The following is a 23,221-nucleotide window of genomic DNA, read 5'->3' as shown; positions in this document are numbered from 1 at the left end:
GGAGAGAGAGAGAGAGAGGGAGAGAGAGAGAGGGGGGGGGGAGAGAGAGAGGGGGGAGAGAGAGAGAGAGAGAGAGAGAGAGAGAGAGAGAGAGGGGGGAGAGAGAGAGAGGGGGGGGGGAGAGAGAGAGAGGTGGGGGAGATAGAGATAGAGAGAGAGAGGGGGGAGAGAGAGAGAGAGAGGGGGAGAGAGAGAGGAGAGAGGGAGGGAGAGAGAGAGGGGGGGAGAGAGAGAGAGGGGGAGAGAAAGAGAGGGGCGAGAGAGATAGAGGGGGGAGGGAGAGAGAGAGAGAGAGGGGGAGAGAGGGAGGGAGAGAGAGAGAGAGAGAGAGAGAGGGGGATAGAGAGAGAGGGGGGGGAGAGAGAGAGAGGGGAGAGAGAGTGGGAGAGAGAGAGGGGGAGAGAGAGAGAGGGGGGAGAGAGAGAGAGAGGGGGAGAGAGAGAGGGGTGGGAGAGAGAGAGAGAGAGAGGGGGGGAGGGAGAGAGAGGGAGAGGAGAGATAGAGGGGTTGAGAGAGAGGGGGGAGAGAGAGAGAGAGAGGGGGAGAGAGAGAGAGGGGGAGAGAGAGAGAGATAATGGGAATAGTGCAGCAGATAACCAGAACAATTATTTAGTTTGTGATTAAAGCAAAGGCATCCTAAAAATAATTGGTTGTGGAGGCATCACCCCCATGGTAGCCATTTTTCAAAATGGCCGCCAGCAACAACTGTTTTCTCATGAATGATGGATATAATGATATTTCAGACTCATTTACCATATTGTGTGTTTACGCGTGCGTGCGTGAAGCATCTCTGTCCGATGGAGATGGACACAGCATGTCAGGATGCTGTTATCATTCAATGATGACTAAAACATTATTTTCTGTTGGTGATTTCCACAGAGCACCACAGGAGGAGATCTCACGCCATCAGGAGAGATGGCCTCCAAAAGATATATCGCACGGTCAGAGGAGCAGCGGCAGATGGACCAGGGACATGGACTGTTTGATGCAACGTTGCAACCCGTAGTAAAGTTGTACAGGATGGGTATGTACCGTTTAATTTACAGATAGTTAAATATGTGCTCCTCTGTAACTGTCCTGTTGTACCTTGGATGCACAAGTGCTGAAATCTTTGCCACTGCCAACAGATGACAGGGCTGCCAAAGTCTCACCCCAGAGTGAGAGTTACGCAATTTAACCTTTAGCACCCACCACAACACACTTGCCATCTCACACGCTTATTTTCCACTCTCACAGTCTCACTAGTCACTAGTACTACATTATAATATTTTCCAGGGACATTGTGAGCCCTCCCTATGATGCCTCTGATTTACTGGCGAGTTAACACTAGCATGCCTGATTTAAAATCTCTACTAGTAAGACGGCTAACGGTCGGGCTGACCGTGTTTTTCGTGTGATTTGATTGGCCATTATCTCCCCCACTCGTCTAATGATTTTCACACCTCCCTGCACTCGTTGACGGCTTGCCATTGTCTTCTAAATGTTACATTCCAACTAATTCAAGGCAGCAGTTTCAACTGACAGGACAACTCAAGTTATTTTTTCTTTTTCATTTCAGTTTACCAAACTATAATTATAGTGACGATGTGAGCGCTATATATTCAATATAGCGCTCACATCGTCACTATAATTAATTACCCTTGCGCAGCAAACACTGTCCGACTTTGTATTGAGACAATAAAATAGGCTACACGTTATTGTAACAGCCAGAGCTAGGCACACACAGAGAAATACGACATTAGCGTTATATATTGTCATTTTTATATAGAGGGGAAACATTATAGGGAGGGAGGTCTATCGCGTTGGAATGATTCATGTCATTGATGTCATTTTTACACTGTTCGTTTAGCGTGCCCTCCGAAAAATAAAGTCACAAAAACGTTTTTTTGGGAAGGCGAAGCCTTGCCTAGCCTTACAGACCCGCTGCCTATGATCAATGTAATTTATATATATTTTATTGATTGTGCCAGCAGAGAGGTCCGTAGCAGAAGGTTTATAGCAGCACGGTTTATATATACACCATAGGATAGAATGTGACGCATCGCCGCCACAAATAGTGCTACAGCGTTATCTAAAATGCACTTCCGCATACCTCACCGACAGTTACTTGGATCCATGAACATATTCTCTCCCTCAGGGAGAAAAAAAAAAAAGAGAGACGTGATCCTTGAAAATCAGTTGCGTGCAGAAAAGTTTACAGACAAAGAAGGACGGACAGAACTGTTATCTTTTCACTGACAAAACATTTAGAGGATTGGGACGTCTATCGGGTTGGACTGATTTAAATTATTTATTATTTGGAATCGCGCATCGGCAAGCATTCTCGCTCTAAGGAAAGGAAATGTCGGTCGGGTCAAACAGACCATGCTATAAACTTTATTATTAAACAACATTTAGTCTATGCTGTGAGTACATTCGTAATGTAAGTTTGCCTACATGTGGCAGTTGGAATGCAAATGACACATTAGCTTGAACAATGCCCGTCTCCAGCCAGGAGGGAGGTGTGAACAGCACTGCTTGCGGGGGGAGAAAGGGTGAGGAGTCTGAGGCCGGTCCGACGGACCGAAAAAGAGCAGGGTTAGTAGGTAGATGTACGTCTAATATCATATTTCCAAAACGTTTCAGATGGAAAAAAAAACAGAGATGATTTGAATCGAACATTTAGAAAAAGTCATGCAAGGGGAACTTTCTCAGGACTTCATGGGCAAAGAAAATCCACTTCAAAATTTAAAAATCGGTCAGCCAGACCGCTCCGACGTGCTAGTGTTAACCAATCCAACGAAAGGAACCGACTGGAGGAGCAGACTGAGGCGCGAACGGCAAATTACTTCCTCACTGAAACATCCACTTCAAGTTCAGCCGATATTTGAGCGACAAAGGGAATTCAAGGATTGTATCTGAATAGCCCCGGCCCCAGCCCCCACCCGATAACTGTTAGTGAAAGCAGAAATGCACGTTCGGTTCGTCATTGATCATTTAGGCTGCTGCTATGCCAGTCTCCCAGTCTCCCAGTCCCAGTCTTTTCGTGCATTACATTGGCACTGGCCTCACAATCCCGCCTATGTTAACGGGAGGGAATGTGTTGAATGCCAACAATATACGGGCGTCTTTCAGGTTAGACTGCCTATGTTTAAAGGCTCATTCATGGTCTGGATTTTCGGTGGTGAGGTGACCACCGCTCCGGTGGTGAGCTGACCACTGGAGCTGAAATAACATTGAGCGGTGGTGAGTCAAAACAGAGAGAAGGGCTGGGGCGGTGGTGGTGGTGGTTTGCTCTTCACCTCGGCTCGTGACGTCATGTTGTAGTTCGGTGGGCACCTCAACACCGAAAATCCAGACTATGTATGAGCCTTAAAGTTACCTTTGAACAGCCAGTGCACCGACTCAATTTCCCTTAAATAGATTTCAGAATCAGAATACACTGCTCATCCATTCACATGCTGAACAGTTTCTATTCGTTGATGACAGCTGATACAGCTGCTTGCTGCTCTGTAGCCCTATACATAACCTGTCCTATGTACTATTCCAATGCGTTGGACAGTCGTTTGATCAACTTCTCGTTTTTCAGAGAAGGTAATCGGAGAAGGTAATCGGTGCTGGACCTGTTGAAATTGGCTGATGCCAATTTCAGTGCCAGGTTAAGTGCGCATGCACTGGTTGGCCAGTAAGGAGTAGAGTTCTCATTGGGCCCGAAAATTAAGGCCTGGCCCTAACTGGGCCCTAACTGATCAGGCCCGAGGCCCGGCCCGGACAAATCAGCATAAATTTTAGGCCTGACCCGGCCCTAAAACGTTGGGTCGGGTGAGGCCTGGTTGGGTTTGTGCAGAATTTGAGAACTCTACACAGAGTAAAAGTGAAACGCCAGTCAGCACCATCTTCATAATAGATAAATACACAAACAGACAGAACAGAATTATTATTATTTGTATTATTATAAACAAATTCAATATATATATTTTTATTTTCACTGATTAGCATACATTTTAGGCCCGGCCCTAAAACGTCAGGTCGGGTCTGGTCGGGTTCGGGCAGAGCTTGAGAACTCTAGTAAGGAGGGAGTTACAATAGTCAATTTGTGATAAGACTGATGTCTGGATAAGGAGCTGGGCTGACTCCTGGGTGAGGAAGGGTCTGATTTGTCGAACCACTTTACAATACAATGAAGAATTGCAAAACATCATATATCAATTAATCACCCGCCTGGTCCGCCCCCTGGAAAGTGACGGCGTGGGGTAGCGCCTGCAATGACACTGTAAAAAAATTGGAACACGCTACCAACAGTCATAAAGAAGTGTGAATCCTTACTGTCCTTCAAAACGGCTCTAAAAAGGTGTCCCTGCAATTCGGAACTGTCCCCTGTAAAAAGTGAAAGCCTCTATGTGTTCCTTTTAGACTGACTGTGTATTGTGGAAAGGAGTCCAGCCAGCTTGTGGCGATAGACTGTAATAGCAGTCTTTGATTGCATGTTCAATTTATTTAACACTAGGATGTCTGAAAAAAATGCACTACTACTATGACGGCTAACGGTCAGGATGACCGTGTTTTTCGTGATATTTGATTGGCCATTCTCTCCCCCACTGTCTAATGATCTTCACACCTCTCTCTGCACCCGTTGACGGCTTGCCATTGTCTTCTAAATGTTACATTCCAACTAATTCAAGGCAGCAGTTTCAACTCGACAGGACAACTCAAGTTATTCTTTATTTTTTTATTTCAGTTTACCAAACTATAATTATAGTGACGGTGTGAGCGCTATATTGAATACCCTTGCGCAGCAAACACTGTCCGACTTTGTATTGAGCCAATAAAATAGGCTACCACACGTTATTGCCAGAGCCAGGCACATTGCTCAGACGAAATACGACATTAGTTATATATTGTCATTTCTATATAGAGGGGGAAACATCGATGTAATTAATATATATTTGATTGATTGTGCCAAAAAAAGGAAAGAGCTGTGCGTGCGTGCAAATCAGAAAAGTTTACAGACAAAGGAGTTTGGGAGCGGCTAGCCTTCTATATAATGCTGCGCACATATTAGCCTATATATATTTAAAAAATACCCAGCATAATTTTTGGGAAGGCTAAGCCTGGCCTTGCCTTACATACCCGCCGCCTACGATCGATTTAATTTATATATATTTGATTTATTGTGCCAGCAGAGAGGTCCGTAGCAGCAGCACGGTTTATATATACACCATAGGATAGATCAAGTCATGTGACGCATCACCGCCACAAATAGTGCTACAGCGTTATCTAAAATGCACTTCCGCATACCTCACCGCCAGTTACTTGGATATTCTCTCCCTCTTCACGAGAGCGGGAGAGAGAAAAAAAGAGAGCCGTGATGCGTAGAAATCAGTTCCACTGGTCGCGTGCAGAAAAGTTTACAGACAAAGAAGGACGGACAGAACTGTTCTTCTGACTGACAAAACATTTAGAAGTTCGGGACGTCTATCGGGTTGGACTGATTTCAAACACTGTCATTTTTATTTGGCATCGCGCATCGGCAAGCATTCTCACTCCAAGGAAAGGAAATGTCGGTCGGGTCAAACAGACCATGCTATAAACTTTATTATTCCAGGATAATTGATTCATTTTTATCATCGCCACCTTACATAATTATGCTATAAAGATGGCGTGTATAGTCAACATGTATTTATATCTATTGAGCTATGCGCTTGGTGGAAACAATACCACACACCATATTTCTTTTTCCGTTTCGAGAAATAAAGTCAGACATCGTTATTTCTGCAAACCGCATATAACAAATATAACATCTAAAACAACAAACTTACATTCGTAATGTAAGTTTGCCTAGATACATGTGCAAGTAGTTGGAATGCAAATGACACATTAGCTTGAACAATGCCCGTCTCCAGCCGGGAGGGAGGTGTGAACTTCACTGCTTGCGGGGGAGAAAGGGTGAGAGTCTAAGAGCGGTCCCACGGACCGAAAAAGAGCAGACTTTTTAGTAGAATTATGTCTAAAATCATATTTCCAAAACGTTTCAGATGAAAAAAAAAACAGAGATTGTTTGAATCGAACATTTAGAAAAAGTCATGCAAGGGGAACTTTCTCAGGACTTCATGGGCAAAGAAAATCCACTTCAAAATATCAAAATCGGTCAGCCAGACCGCTCCGACGCGCTAGTGTTAATGTATTTAATTAAAATATTTTTTTTATTTGTATTTATTTATATTTAAACAAAAGATAAAAAGTTAAAGCAAAATACATCAAGCAGAGCTAAAAAGTAGCGTGAGACATGGATAGTAAAGTAACCCGTGGCTCCAGACATGCATGGCAGGTAAAAACTAACCTGTGGCTTCCTGTGAGGTTAGATTTAGGGTTTGGGTTTTGGGTAGGGTGTCAGACTAATGCCTGTCGGACTCTTAGTACGTCGGACCAAACACATGCACCCGCATAAACCCTGGTTTAAAATTTGGGAAACTGCCCATCATTAATAGATATATAAATAGATAATCTAATGAATTATTACACTAGACATTATTACAAAACAAATAAGTAAGTAAGTAGAAGAATCAATCTTATCCAATCAGAAATCACAATTATTTTCTCTCTGCTGATGTTACCTCCCCTCTCCTCCTAGATTTCACGGACCTCCCTGTGTGTAAGGAGAAGGTTTCCCCTGAACAGCAGTGGAGGAGTCCCAGTCTGGTCCAGGTGAAACTAGAACCTCCACAGATTAAAGATGAACAGCAGGAGAGGAGTCCCAGTCTGGTCCAGGTGAAACTAGAACCTCCACAGATTAAAGAAGAACAGCAGGAGAGGAGTCCCAGTCTGGTCCAGGTGAAACTAGAACCTCCACAGATTAAAGAGGAACAGCAGGAGAGGAGCCTCAGTCTGGTCCAGGTGAAACTAGCACCTCCACAGATTAAAGATGAACGGCAGGAGAGGAGTCCCAGTCTGGTCCAGGTGAAACTAGAAGCTCCAGAGATTAAAGATGAACAGGAGATGCTATTTCAAAGACCAGCGGAGGGTGATGGGTCAATGTTGACATTAGTAGCTGTACAAATTGAAGATGATGAAAACAGAAAGACCCCTCAAGCCAGCACCTCAACTGAACACATGTTTGTGTGTAAAGAGGAAGTTTCTCCGGAACAGGAGAGGAGCCCCAGTCTGCTCCAGGAGGAAACAGAACCTTCGCACATTATAGAGGAACAGGAGGAGCTACTTCAAAGACAAGAGGAGCCTGGTGGGTCAATGTTGACAATACTAGCAGTGAAAAGTGAAGCTGATGGAGACATCTCTTCACACTGCTCTGAAGTTGAAGTTAAACTTGAATCTGACACTGACGTCACTGAAGACAGTGATGATTGGGAGGAGACAGGTGGAGGTGTCGACACAGGGGAAAAACCTTTCCACTGTAAACATTGTGATAAGAGTTTCATTCAGTCAAGTCACCTGAACCAACACCAGCGTGTCCACACTGGAGAAAAACCTTTTAATTGTAAACATTGTGACAAGAGTTTCATAAATTCAAGTAACCTGAACAGACACCAGCGTATCCACACTGGAGAAAAACCTTTTAATTGTAAACATTGTGACAAGAGTTTCACTCAGTCAAGTCACCTGAACCAACACCAGCGTGTCCACACTGGAGAAAAACCTTTTAATTGTAAACATTGTGACAAGAGGTTCAGTAGGTCAAGTCACCTGAACGTACACCAGCGTGTCCACACTGGAGAAAAACCTTTTAATTGTAAACATTGTGACAAGAGTTACACTACGTCAAGTCACCTGAACCAACACCAGCGTGTCCACACTGGAGAAAAACCTTTCCACTGTAAACACTGTGACAAGAGTTTCACTAGGTCATGTACCCTGAAGTCACATCAGCATATCCACACTGGAGAATAACCTTTCCACTGTAAACACTGTGACAAGAGTTTCAGTCGGTCAGGTCACCTGAAGTCACATCAGCATATCCACACTGGAGAAAAACCTTTCCACTGTAAACACTGTGACAAGAGTTTCAGTATGTCAGGTCACCTGAAGTCACATCAGCATATCCACACTGGAGAAAAACCTTTTAATTGTAAACATTGTGACAAGAGTTTCACTCAGTCAAGTCACCTGAACGAACACCAGCGTGTCCACACTGGAGAAAAACCTTTTAATTGTAAACATTGTGACAAGAGTTTTACTACGTCAAGAAACCTGAACCAACACCAGCGTGTCCACACTGGAGAAAAGCCCCTGTCACAATGTTAACAGTGTGGCACGAGTTTCAGTCCAGTTAACTGGGAGATTATTATTATTTATTTTTTTACATTTTTAACTCAACTGGGAGGAGACCCCGGGGCAGACCAAGGCGCAGTTGGAGGAAACACATCGACTCACTGGCCTTGGAACGTCTCGTGCTACCCCAGGAGGAAGTCACTAATGTTGCTCTGGAGAGGGAAGTCTGGAGCACTCTGGTTGAGCTGTTGCCCCCGCGACCCGACTACGGATAAGCGGTTGAAGATGAATGGATGGATGTATTGTTAACTATAATCTTTGCTTCTGGAAGTCCCTGAAACAAAATATTTTGAGATGGGGGTCCGCGATCAAATAGATAAACATTTTAGGGTCCTTGACGTAAAAACGTATTGAGAAACACTGCAAAACAAGTTTTTCAGAAAGATATTAGGATTTAGAAGACATTTGTAGAATGGGCAGTATCAGGTCTTAATGGGTTAATTTTCAAACATAATGTGTTGCCAAGCTGTGTCTCCCGACCCTCAGTCCACTGCTTCTTCTGATTGGTGACAGCAAGCGATGACATCACATGACCTCTGGGCCCAGGGACGGATTAACCCCCACGAGGGCCCCTGGGCCAGTAATGTCTTTGGGGCCCCCATAGTGCGCGAGTGCGCAAAATAAATTGTTTTTATCATCTTTTTGACCTAAACTTAACTAAATCAATGGCCAATTTCAGGGTCTCAAACCCAGTTCTGCACGATCCAGTTTCCTTGAGGGGCCCCTGAGAGCCAAGGGCCACGGCCCCACTGGCCCAGTCGCTAATTTGGCCCTGTCTGGGCCAAGGAAGCTTATGAGAAGGAATGGACATAGTCACATTACTGGGCCATGACACTACAATGACACTAGCCATGGATTCTTTCATGGGAGCCAAACTACACCCGGAAGTTCGGCAGAATGCACTGTAGTCAATGAGAGCTCAGTGACCAGCTCATGAACAAACACTATTTCTGAATGACTGAGACGTTTTGTAAAGTAATCGCTTCTGGAAAATAACAGAAGACATGTAACACATTATTGTCTGCTGTGTTGCTTTTTGATGTGTACACTGTGTAATTATATAGAGGTATGGTATCTAAAGAGCACAAAGTACCTTTCTGAATGTGCCAATTATCGCAAGACTTCCCACTCGCGATACCTCCGGGCCAGAAACGATACCTGCTGTTTAGATCCTCAAATAAAATGATATACTGTGCACTCATCGAAAAGCACTTGATTAGAAAACAACCTGTGATATTTTACATTTTTTGAAATGCAAATAATCTGTATCGAATCGTTTTGCAATAAAGAATTAAAAAAAATGCATCAATACTAAGCACTTGTGCACTGTATTTTACAGATGGTCTATCGATAAATGTGTGAATTCTCTGTTCATGTCAAGGTGCAGGTTTGTCCATGTGTGTTTACATATAATGTCCATGTATTTGGCAGAGAAACACTGTTTACTTTATATCCATAATAATAAATGTTTCCCTTTAAAAACTGCTCTATTTGTGTTTCACACAGATTTGATGTCTTTGGTAAATAGTTACTGTATCGATTTTTAAATCATTGAATCGTATCGTGTCGGCATTATGAACCATGAACCTAATGTGTTCCAACGAATCCAATGGAGTTGTCTTTGTTAATACTTTTAACTGTAGGAATATCTGTAGGAGCCATGAAATGGTTACGTTGAAATGTTGGTCATGGTCAATGAGATGAATGGGCTGTCACTGGTGTTTAATGTGGATGATTGACGGGCATAGGGGCGGACCTGATTCATCATATAACCTCTAGTTCACCTGCTCCCACACGGGAGGCATACTATGATCCGACGGACATTTTTGCTTTACGTTTGAGCACCGTTATGAGTTATTTATATTGCTTTAATAAAACCTTTAAAATGAATCGTTTGGATCCAGCGAATTCCTTTTGTTTGCGGCAGAGCGTGTCTGACAACATGGCCCATCCCATCGCCTCTCAGCGACTTTAAGTTTATTTCTCATGTAGTCACTTTACAATATCTATAGAAACCCAACAGCAATGATATACAAACCAAATAGTGGTGGACAGTTTGATGATGTTTACAGATAACCACATGCAAATAACAGACAAAGTTATCAAGAAGTATCAAAAATTGTGGTCAAATATAGTGTTTGTTTTTAATGGACCCATGCGGTAACTACCGGTATGTAATTTCTCGACTATTTCGGCCCGCCCCCTGGGTGCGTTCCTGTGGGCCTGGATATTCTGGAAACCCCCGGGGACCCCCACACGGTAACTGTAATTTCTTGAGCGTTTCAGACGCGGGTGGCTCGCCGGAACCGGGCACTCCCTCCCTACCCCACTGATGACGGCCCGTCTCACCCAATCACAAGCCGTGGCGCTCCTTCCAGCTCCTCCCTCCCTTCGTGGGGGGCATAAAACGGGGTCGCACCCGAGACAGGGGTGTTAATACTCCCCCGAGGACACAGTCACCTGGACACCTGTGTCCCTGGACCCGGTTAATTAATGATAGTAATAAAGTACTGATCATAAAAAAATAATAAAATAAATCTGTATACTTCTGTATAGCCTACTTCTATACTGCAGGAAGTATACAGAATAAAGGAGGGAATGGAAAGAGCTGGATTCTGTAATGCAGAGGTTTTCAACCCTTTTCATTAAGGCTCATTCAATATTTTATTCTGCATCTGAGCCATGGACCACCATTTGATTTAGCCTCTCAGACCCAAAACTTTATTGTGTTATCGTTGGATAAGATTTTGTCCACAATTCCATCCTGTATTGATGTTGTACTTGGTACCCTGATAGATAACAGGCAAACGTCAAAATGACAATTCTTCTACATTCTCTAATTGTGTAGACTTCTTGTGAATCCCCCACCTCTTTTCCCTTTTTACCTCCTTTATGATGAATTCCTGTTCTGTTCTTTGGCTTTATAGAAGTGTCTTATTTGTACGTCTCTAAATGTTTTGATGAATTGAACAAGTGTAATGCTTTATTGGGTCGTCTTTGTATTGAGTTGTGCTTGAAATGTAGGCTACTGTAATTCTGCAAACTGTTAATAAATATTTCAATCAATCAATCAATTGTAAATTAAGTAATGCAGATGTTTAACAATAATTAACTCTTGGGAGCGTCAAATGACATTAATTTGGTTTCATAATGCTCTCAAGAGTTAAAGATAAGGGTTAAATATCTAATAAGTGTCCAATTTGGTTAACAACTCTCCTGGTTGAAAACCACTATAATACAATTCCTATGCTGCATATCACGCTGTACCATGGCTCCCCCTAGTGACGGTTTATGCTAAGTGCACGCTCCAGCAGCAGCGCTAGTGCGCATGTGCACACCAGTATGTGTGTTCCCCGACTGTTGTTGACACCTTATTAATGAAACTAAAAGGACTGTTGACACTTTAATAATAATAAAAGGTGACGTTTGAAAACAGTGTCGTCGTTAAGCAGCAGGAGGACGTTTGTTAGCAGCTCAACCACTGAAACTGAAACACAGAAGGTAAGATGATGAACTGATTCACGTTGTGTTTTGCATCTATTTATCTTTGAAATGAAATGAAATCTATATTTACCCAGGGTATCTGGGCTAAGCTCAAGAACTTGTTTCCAGCCAGGCCCTGCTCATAGAACACATTTCATCGTAGTGGTTGATGCCTTTGATATTTACTCATCTTTTAAGATGGAACATGAGTCATTATATTTACTATTCTATCTGCTTGTTTGATATAATAACTGTGATCATAACAACCAGTAGTTAATACTTGATGCAGCAGCAGTATTAATAATATATGCATTGTTTGGTTGCAACTTGTTGATGCCATTATTAATGTAACCATAACGTTACGTTGTAGAATTGTAGTGGAGAGAGAGATAGGGAGAGAGAGGGAGAGGGGTAGAGAGAGAGGGGGAGAGGGAGAGAGAGAGAGAAAAAGAGGGGGAGAGAGAGAGAGAGAGAGAGAGGGGGGGAGAGAGAGAGAGAGAGAGGGGGGAGAGAGAGAGAGAGTGGGAGGGGGAGAGAGAGAGAGAGAGAGGGGGGGAGAGAGAGAGAGAGAGATAATGGGAATAGTGCAGCAGATAACCAGAACAATTATTCAGTTTGTGATTAAAGCAAAGGCACCCCAATAACATGAACGCGCTGCCGTTGACTATCATTGCGCGCGTTCACGTATGAAACAGCGTTCACGTGTCATGGGCCCAATAACATGAACGTGCACAATGATAGTCAACGGACCAGCGCTGGCTCGAGCTGCAATGACAAATCCGGCCACTATGTCCATTTCACCTCAGGGTTTCCTATTCTATTCATATATACTCTAAGATGTGGAGCCATCACCCATGGCAGCCATTTTTCAAAATGGCCACCAGCAACAACTGTTTTCTTATGAATGATGGATAGGCCTATAATATGATATTTTAGACTTATTTAGTATTTGGTAAGTGTCTTTTGCTTGATTGAAAATTGTCATTAAATATTCAAAATGGACGCTATTTTTCAAGATGGCCGCCAGCAACAACTATTTTCTCATGAATGATGGATATAATGATATTTCAGACTAATTTACCATATTGTGTGTTTACGCGTGCGTGTGTGTGAAGCATCTCTGTCCGATGGAGATGGACACAGCATGTCAGGATGCTGTTATCATTCAGGTTGCTGAATGATGACTAAAACATTATTTTCTGTTGGTGATTTCCACAGAGCACCACAGGAGGAGATCTCACGCCATCAGGAGAGATGGCCTCCAAAAGATATTTCGCACGGTCAGAGGAGCAGCGGCAGATGGACCAGGGACATGGACTTTTTGATGCAACGTTGCAACCCGTAGTAAAGTTGTACAGGATGGGTATGTACCGTTTAATTTACAGCTAGTTAAATATGTGCTCCTCTGTAACTGTCCTGTTGTACCTTGGATGCACAGGTGCTAAAATCGTTGCCATTGCCAACAGATGACAGGGCTGCCAAAGTCTCACCCTTTGAGAGTGAGAGTCACGCAATTTAATCTTTTACCATCTCACAGTCCCACTAGTCACTAGTACTACATTATAATATTTTCCAGGGACATGGTGAGCCCTCCCTTGGCTGCCTCTGATTTACTGGCGAGTTAACCAATCCAACGAAAGGAACCAGCCGCACCACGTATACAAACCAATCAGAAGCAACTTAGGGCGGGCTATAGCTTCTCCACGCATCACAGAGGAGCAGAGCAGACTGAGGCGCGAACCGCAAATTACTTCTTCACTGAAACCTCCACTTCAAGTTCAGCCGATATTTGAGCGACAAAGGGAATTCAATGATTGTATCTGAATAGCCCCGGCCCCAGCCCCCCACCCGTTAACTGTTAGTGAAAGCAGAAATGCACGTTCGGTTCGTCATTGATCATTTAGGCTGCTGCTATCCCAGTCTCCCAGTCTCCCAGTCTTTTCGTGCATTACACTGGCCTCACAATCCCGCCTATGTTAACGGGAGGGAATGTGTTTGTTGAATGCCAACAATATACGGGCGTCTTTCAGGCTAGACTGCCTAGTGTAGCGGCCGGCTATGGCTTCAGCCAATGGGGGTGACTTGGAGGTGGGACTTCCGGGACTGGGGAGTGAGTGACGTGCGCTGTGTGTGGAATGTTGTTGTGTTGGTGTTCTACAAGAAGTCAGGAGGAGCACAAACGTGGTTATTATACTGTCCGATCCTTAAGTAATAAAGAGAGAATCCTATCCTGTGCATTACGTCTCTGCCTCTGGTTCCTGGGATCGTTACAATGGTTTAAAGGCTCATTCATGGTCCGGATTTTCGGTGGTGAGGTGACCACCGCTCCGGTGGTGAGCTGACCACCGGAGCTGAAATAACATTGAGCGGTGGTGAGTAAAAACAGAGAGAAGGGCTGGGGCGGTGGTGGTGGTTTGCTCTTCACCTCGGCTCATGACGTCATGTTGTAGTTCGGTGGGCACCTCAACACCGAAAATCCAGATTATGTATGAGCCTTAAAGTTACCTTTGAACAGCCAGTGCACCGATAGCTGAGTTTCTTGTCATGAAAATCCACTTTAAAACGGTGTAATCGCTTGTTGTAGTGTAGAAAAGTATTCCATAGCGGCGATCACAACAACAGCCCAGGCAGTGCACGGCTACTTCCTCCGGCAGATTCGCCATTGTAAACAATGGGACTCAATTTCCCTTAAATAGATTTCAGAATCAGAATACACTGCTCATCCATTCACATGCTTAACAGTTTCTATTCGTTACAGGTCATGGTTAGATGACAACTGATACAGCTGCTTGCTGCTCTGCAGCCGTACAGATCCTGTCCTATGTACTATTTCAATGCGTTGGACAGTCGTTTTATCAACTTCTCATTTTTCAAATCGAACCATTTTTGTTTAGCGTGGAGGAGTTGGTAATCGGTGCTGATGCCAATTTCAGTGCCAGGTTAAGTACGCATGCACTGGTTGGCCAGTAAGGAGTAGAGTTCTCATTGGGCCCGAAAATTAAGGCCTGGCCCTAACTGGGCTCTAACTGATCGGACAAATCAGCATAGATTTTAGGCCTGACCCGGCCCTAAAACGTCGGGTCGGGTGAGGCCTGGTCGGGTTTGTGCAGAATTTGAGAACTCTACACAGAGTAAAAGTGAAACGCCAGTCAGCACCATCTTCATAATAGATAAATACACAAACAGACAGAACAGAATTATTATTTGTAATATTATAAACAAATTCAATATATATATTTTTATTTACATGGGGTCCGGCCTGGCCCTGCCCGGCCCTACTGATTAGCATACATTTTAGGCTCGGCTCGGCCCTAAAACGTCAGGTGTGACACTGTAAAAAATTTGGAACATGCTACAAACAGTCATAAAGAAGTGTGAATCCTTACTGTCCTTCAATTCGGAACTGGCCCCTGTAAAAAGTCAAAGCCTTTTTGGGAAACTGCCCATCATTAATAGATATTTAAATAGATAATCTAATTAATTATTACACTAGACATTATTACAAAACAAATAAGTAAGTAAGTAAGTAGAAGAACCAATCTTATCCAATCAGAAAACACAATTATTTTCTCTCTGCTGATGTTACCTCCCCTCTCCTCCTAGATTTCACGGACCTCCCTGTGTGTAAGGAGAAGGTTTCCCCTGAACAGCAGTGGAGGAGCCTCAGTCTGGTCCAGGTGAAACTAGAACCTCCACAGATTAAAGAAGAACAGCAGGAGAGGAGCCCCAGTCTGGTCCAGGTGAAACTAGAACCTCCACAGATTCAAGATGAACAGCAGGAGAGGAGCCTCAGTCTGGTCCAGGTGAAACTAGAACCTCCACAGATTAAAGATGAACAGCAGGGGAGGAGTCCCAGTCTGGTCCAGGTGAAACTAGAACCTCCACAGATTAAAGATGAACAGCAGGAGAGGAGTCCCAGTCTGGTCCAGGTGAAACTAGAACCTCCACAGATTAAAGATGAACAGCAGGAGAGGAGCCCCAGTCTGGTCCAGGTGAAACTAGAACCTCCACAGATTAAAGATGAACAGCAGGAGAGGAGCCCGAGTCTGGTCCAGCTGAAACTAGAACCACAGATTAAAGAGCAACAGCAGGAGAGGATCCCAAGTCTGGTCCAGGTGAAACTAGAAGCTCCACAGATTAAAGAAGAACAGGAGATGCTATTTCAAAGACCAGCGGAGGGTGATGGGTCAATGTTGACATTAGTAGCTGTAAAAATTGAAGATGATGAAAACAGAAAGACCCCTCTTGCCAGCACCTCAACTGAACACACGGTTGTGTGTAAAGAGGAAATTCCTCCTGAAAAGGAGAGGAGCCCCAGTCTGCTCCAGGAGGAAACAGAACCTTCGCACATTAGAGAAGAACAGGAGGAGCTAATTCAAAGACAAGAGGAGCCTGGTGGGTCAATGTTGACAATACTAGCAGTGAAAAGTGAAGCTGATGGAGACATCTCTTCACACTGCTCTGAAGTTGAAGTTAAACTTGAATCTGACACTGACGTCACTGAAGACAGTGATGATTGGGAGGAGACAAGTGGAGGTGTCGACACAGGAGAAAAACCTTTCCACTGTAAAGATTGTGACAAAAGTTTTGTGAATTCAAGTGTTCTGATCAGACACCAGCGTATCCACACTGGAGAAAAACCTTTTCAGTGTAAACATTGTGACGAGAGTTTCACACAGTCAAGTAACCTGAACCAACACCAGCGTGTCCACACTGGAGTAAAACCTTTCCACTGTAAACATTGTGAAAAGACTTTCTCTCAATCAAGTACTCTTAAGACACATCAGCGTTTCCACACTGGAGAAAAAGCTTTTAATTGTAAACATTGTGACAAGAGTTACACTACGTCAAGTCACCTGAACCAACACCAGCGTGTCCACACTGGAGAAAACTCTTTTCAGTGTAAACATTGTGAAAAGACTTTCACTCAGTCAGGTCACCTGAAGTCACACCAGCGTGTCCACACTGGAGAAAAACCTTTTAAGTGTAAACATTGTGACATGTGTTTCAGTCGGTCAGATCTGCTGAAGTCACATCAGCATATCCACACTGGAGAGAAACCTTTTAAGTGTAAACATTGTGAAAAGACTTTCACTCAGTCAAGTACTCTGAAGACACACCAGCATATCCACACTGGAGAAAAACCTTTTAATTGTAAACATTGTGACATGAGTTTCAGTCAGTCAAGTCACCTGGAGAGACACCAGCGTGTCCACACTGGAGAAAAACCTTTTCAGTGTAAACATTGTGACATGAGTTTCAGTCGGTCAGATCTGCTGAAGTCACACCAGCGTGTCCACACTGGAGAAAAACCTTTTAATTGTAAACATTGTGACATGAGTTTCAGTCAGTCAAGTCACCTGGAGAGACACCAGCGTGTCCACACTGGAGAAAAACCTTTTCAGTGTAAACATTGTGACAAGAGTTTCAGTCGGTCAGATCAGCTGAAGTCACACCAGCGTATCCACACTGGAGAAAAACCTTTTAAGTGTAAACATTGTGAAAAGACTTTCACTCAGTCAGGTCACCTGAAGTCACACCAGCGTGTCCACACTGGAGAAAAACCTTTTAATTGTAAACATTGTGACATGTGTTTCAGTTGGTCAAGTCACCTGGAGAGACACCAGCATGTCCACACTGGAGAAAAACATTTCACTGTCAACATTGTGACATGAGTTTCAGTTGGTCAGATCTACTGAAGTCACACCAGAGTCTCCACACTGGAGAAAAACCTTTTCAGTGTAAACATTGTGACAAGAGTTTCAGTCGGTCAGATCTGCTGAAGTCACACCAGCGTATCCACACTGGAGAAAAACCTTTTAAGTGTAAACATTGTGACATGTGTTTCAGTCGGTCAGATCTGCTGAAGTCACATCAGCATATCCACACTGGAGAGAAACCTTTTCAGTGTAAACATTGTGAAAAGACTTTCACTCAGTCAAGTACTCTGAAGACACACCAGCATATCCACACTGGAGAAAAACCTTTCCACTGTAAACATTGTGACAAGAGTTTCACAGATTTAAGTAATCTGAACCAACACCAGCGTATCCACACTGGAGAAAAACCTTTTAATTGTAAACATTGTGACAAGAGTTTCACTCAGTCAGGTACTCTGAAGACACACCAGCGTGTCCACACTGGACAATTTTAACAGTGTGGCACGAGTTTCAGTCAGTTAAATGTGAGATTATTATTATTTTTTACATTTTAACTCAACTGGGAGGAGACCCCGGGACAGACCAAGGTGCAGTTGGAGGAAACACATCGACTCACTGGCCTTGGAACGTCTCGTGATACCCAGGGAGGAAGTCACTAATGTTGCTCTGGAGAGGGAAGTCTGGAGCACTCTGGTGGAGCTGTTGCCCCGGTGATCCGACTACGGATAAGTGGTTGAAGATGGATGGATGGATGGATTGTTAACTATAATCTTTGCTTCTGGAAGTCCCTGGAACAAAATATTTTGAGATGGGGGTCCGCGATCAAATAGATAAAATCATTTTAGGGTCCTTGACGTAAAAACGTATTGAGAAATACTGGAAAACAAGTTTTTCAGAAATATATTAGGATTTAGAAGACACTTGTAGAATGGGCAGCATCAGGTCTTAATGGGTTAATTTTCAAAAAATGTGTTACCAAAATGTGTCTCCTGACCCTCAGTCTTTCTGAACGTACCAAGTATGGCAAGACTTCCCACCGTTTCCTGTCTGGCAGCCAAATCTCGCGATACCTCCGAGCCAGAAACGATACCTGCTGCTGTTTAGATCCTCAGATACAATTATATACTGTGCACTCTGTGCACATCAAAAAGCAAGTGATTAGAAAACAACCTGTGATATGTCTTATTTTATATTCCTGAACCGATTATATGACAAAGGTCTCAATTGTTAAGAAATAATGTTTGTTATGAGCTGGTCCAGCCGGCTCCATTCACTACCATGTATTCATTGAACTTCCGGTGTGAGTTTTGGCTCCCATGAAAGTGTCCATGCAAGTGTCATGGCGCAGCCCAGTCACGTGACCATTTCCTTTCCTTAGCTTCCTTGCTCTGGGCTGGTCACTCACCAGGTCAGAGGTCATGACCTGCAATTGTCAGATTTAGAATTGTGTTTATTTCTTTCAGATCAATTTTCTACATGAATATAACCATATAAGTTTTTAAGTGCAATTTGTTAAAAATGACAAAATATTCAACGTCGTTGAAGCAGGACCACCCCTGGGTCCCGGGACCCATTACATTGAAGGTCTAGATTTAAAGTTAAGCACAATATGCCTGGTCATCTAATATATTGTCACTGTGGTTATCCTGTATGTCCAAAACCTTTACTTTTCAGGAAGTGGAGAAACAGATAATTTCAATAATCAAAATGGAAACTGAACCTATTGTATCGTTAAATTTTGTATCGTATCGTTTGAAATGCAAATAATCTGTATCGAATCGCTTTGCAATGAAACTGAAGAACTAAAATAAATGCATCAATACTAAGCACTTGTGCACTGTATTTAGACATTTTAAGAAGAAAACATTGTTTAATTACTCTTTGATTGATTGATTGAAGAATTTATTAACAGTTTGCAGAATTACAGTACATTTCAAGCACAAACTCAATACAAAGGCTGTTAACTGTGAGTGGACGACCCAATTAAGCATTACACTTGTTTCCAACAGGGTCCACCATGTTCAAATCATCAAAACATTTAGAGACGTACAAATAGACACTTCTATAGACAGAACAGGAATTCATCAAAAAGGAGGTAAAAAGGGAAAAGAAATATATACAGTGAGGGGAAAAAAGGGGGGGGCGGGGGGGGGATTCAGATTTTACGGGGGCCAGTTTCGAATTGCAGCCATCCGTAGGTGCCCTTTGAGAGCGGTTTTGAAGGAGTCAAGGGATTCGCATGTCTTAATGACAGTTGGTAGGGCGTTCCACATTTTGGTGGCATAGGAGCGAAAAGAATTTAGTCCCTTGTTTGTGCCGAATCTGGGTTGTACATGGTTCGTTGCACTCCCTCTGGTGTTGTGGGTGTGGACTTCGTTAACATTAAGGAAGTATCTAGACAGGTACATGGGTATCTTGGTGGTGTATCGAATCTTGTGGACCAGACCCATTGCAAGTTGCTGTACTCTGTCGTCGACCCTAAGCCATTCCAGCCTGTCGAAGTGGGCAGGGGTGAGGTGGGTTCGGGGGGCTAGATCAAGTAGGAGCCTGACCAGTTTGTTTTGGGAAGTCTGGAGCCTGGTTTTAAGGGCCTTTGAGGTGCTGTGGTACCAGGAGGTGCATGCATAGTCAAAGAAACCCTGTACAAGGGCTCCTGTTAAGGTCTTCAAGGTGTTTTTGTTGACCAGTGAGGAGATCCTGTAGAGGAATCTTGTTCTATGGTTGACTTTTTTGATTACGTTGGTGGCCATTTTATCACCGGAAAGATTGGCCTCCAGGATGGAACCTAGGTAGGTAATTTCATCTTTACGTGTGATAACATTGTCACCCACTCTAACCAAGAAGCCATTTGCCTTGCTGAGATTACTAATAGAGCCAAAGAGAATGGATTCAGTTTTTCCCAGGTGTAAAGATAGTTTGTTATCAGCGAGCCAGGTGCAGATTCTACCGAGTTCAGAGCTGAGGGCATTTTCAACCTGCAGTTTGTCCCTGTCCGAGACCAGCAGTGCTGAGTCATCTGCGAACAGGAACAAGTTGCAGAACAAGTTCCATTCCATATTGCTAGTCTATCGATACATGTGTGAATTCTCTGTGTTCATGTCAAGGTGCATTGTTTGTCCATGTGTGTTCACATATAATGTCCATGTATTTGGCAGAAATTCACTGTGTTTACTTTATATCCATATTAAATGTTTCCCTTAAAAACTGCTCTATTTGTGTTTCACACAGATTTCATGTCTTTGCTAAATAGTTACTGTATTGATTTTAAATCATTGAATCGCATCGTGTCGCCATAATAACCAATGTATCGCATAGTCAACCTTGAACCATGTTACGTGTTACGTATCGTATCGCTGTCAACATGTATCGTTACACCCCTAATGTGTTCCAACGAATCCAATGGAGTTGTCTTTGTTAATACTGTTTTATTGGTTAAATATCTATAGAAACCCAACAGCAATGATATACAAACCAAATAGTGGTGGACAGTTTGATGATGTTTACAGATCACCACATGCAAATAACACAAAGTTATCAAGAAGAAGTATTAAATATTGTGGGTCAAATATAGTGTTTGTTTTTAACGGCCCCATGCGGGAACTATGTCATTTCTCGACTATTTCGGACGCGGGGCGGCTCGCCGGAACCAGGCCGGCCCCCTGGGTGCGTTCCTGTGGGCCTGGATGTTCTGGAGACCCCCACACGAACCCCGGGGACCCCCACACGGTAACTGTCATTTCTTGACCGTTTCAGATGTGGGTGGCTCGCCGGAACCGGCCGCTCCCTCCCTACCCGACTGATGACGGCCCGTCTCACCCAATCACAAGCCGCGGTGCTCCTTCAAGCCCTCCCTCCCTTCGTGGGGGGCATGAAACGGGGTCGCACCCGAGACAGGGGTGTGACAAGTACAGTCAAAGGTTAAATGCTAAAAATGATGACACGAAAATCCCCAATAAGGAGCTGTCTGGGTTGATGGTAATGAAAGTCGCTTAGAAAACAGACTTGGCAACACTGCAACTGGACTGTGTGAGCATTCTGCACCAGAGCCAGTAGAACATATACTTTATTGATTGAAAATGTTATTAACAAATTGCAGAATGGGTACAGTCCAACGAATACAGGTCTACAGCCTTGTTTACATCAAGGTCCTCCATTTTCAATTCATCAAGAAATCTGTATACTTCTGTATACTTCTATACTGCAGGAAGTATACAGAATAAAGAAGGGAATGGAAAGAGCTGGATTCGCTGGGGTAAGAATAAAGGGAATATTGGTGTAATGCAGTGGTTTTCAACCCTTTTCATACCAAGGCTCGATCATTCAATATTTTATTCTGCATCTGAGCCATGGACCAACATTTGATTTAGCCTCTCAGACCCAAAACTTTATTTTGTAATCCTTGGATAAGATTTTGTCCCCAATTCCATCCTGTTGCACTTGGTACACTTAACAGGCAAACGTTGATCAAAATGACAATTCTTCTACATTCTCTAATTGTGTAGACTTCTTCCCCTCACTGTAGGCCTAGGCCTATATGTTTATTTTATTTTATTTTCCCTCTTTACCTCCTTTTATGATGAATTCCTGTTCTGTTCTTTAGCTATATAGAAGTGTCTCTAAATGTTTTGATGAATTGAACAAGGTGGACCCTCTTGTAAACAAGTGTAATGCTTTATTGGGTCGTCCACTCACAGTTAACAGTCTTTTTGTATTGATTTGTGCTTGAAATGTACTGTAATTCTGCAAACTGTTAATACATATTTCAATCAATCAATCAATTGTAAATTAAGTAATGCAGATGTTTAACAATAATTAACTCTTGGGAGCGTCAAATGACATTAATTTGGTTTCATAATGCTCTCAAGAGTTAAAGATAAGGGTTAAATATCTAATAAGTGTCCAATTTGGTTAACAACTCTCCTAGTTGAAAACCACTATAATACAATTCCTATGCTGCATATTACGCTGTATTACACCAATATTCCCTTTATTCTTACCCCAGCGAATCCAGCTCTTTCCATTCCCTTCTTGGTTAGAGTGGGTGACAATGTTATCACACGTAAAGATGAAATTACCTACCTAGGTTCCATCCTGGAGGCTAATCTTTCCGGTGATAAAATGGCCACCAACGTAATCAAAAAAGTCAACCATAGAACAAGATTCCTCTACTGGATCTCCTCACTGGTCAACAAAAACACCTTGAAGACCTTAACAGGAGCCCTTGTACAGGGTTTCTTTGACTATGCATGCACCTCCTGGTACCACAGCACCCCAAAGGCCCTTAAAACCAGGCTCCAGACTTCCCAAAACAAACTGGTCAGGCTCCTACTTGATCTAGCCCCCCGAACCCACCTCACCCCTGCCCACTTCGACAGGCTGGAATGGCTTAGGGTCGACGACAGAGTACAGCATCTTGCAATGGGTCTGGTCCACAAGATTCGATACACCACCAAGATACCCATGTACCTGTCTAGATACTTCCTTAATGTTAACGAAGTCCACACCCACAACACCAGAGGGAGTGCAACGAACCATGTACAACCCAGATTCGGCACAAACAAGGGACTAAATTCTTTTCGCTCCTATGCCACCAAAATGTGGAACGCCCTACCAACTGTCATTAAGACATGCGAATCCCTTGACTCCTTCAAAACCGCTCTCAAAGGGCACCTACGGATGGCTGCAATTCGAAACTGGCCCCCGTAAAATCTGAATCCCCCCCCCCCGCCCCCCCCCTTTTTTCCCCTCACTGTATATATTTCTTTTCCCTTTTTACCTCCTTTTTGATGAATTCCTGTTCTGTCTATAGAAGTGTC

Source organism: Electrona antarctica (assembly GCF_951216825.1).
Source record: "Electrona antarctica genome assembly, chromosome: 5".
Lineage (NCBI taxonomy): Eukaryota > Metazoa > Chordata > Actinopteri > Myctophiformes > Myctophidae > Electrona > Electrona antarctica.
This window is presented reverse-complemented; position numbering follows the sequence as displayed.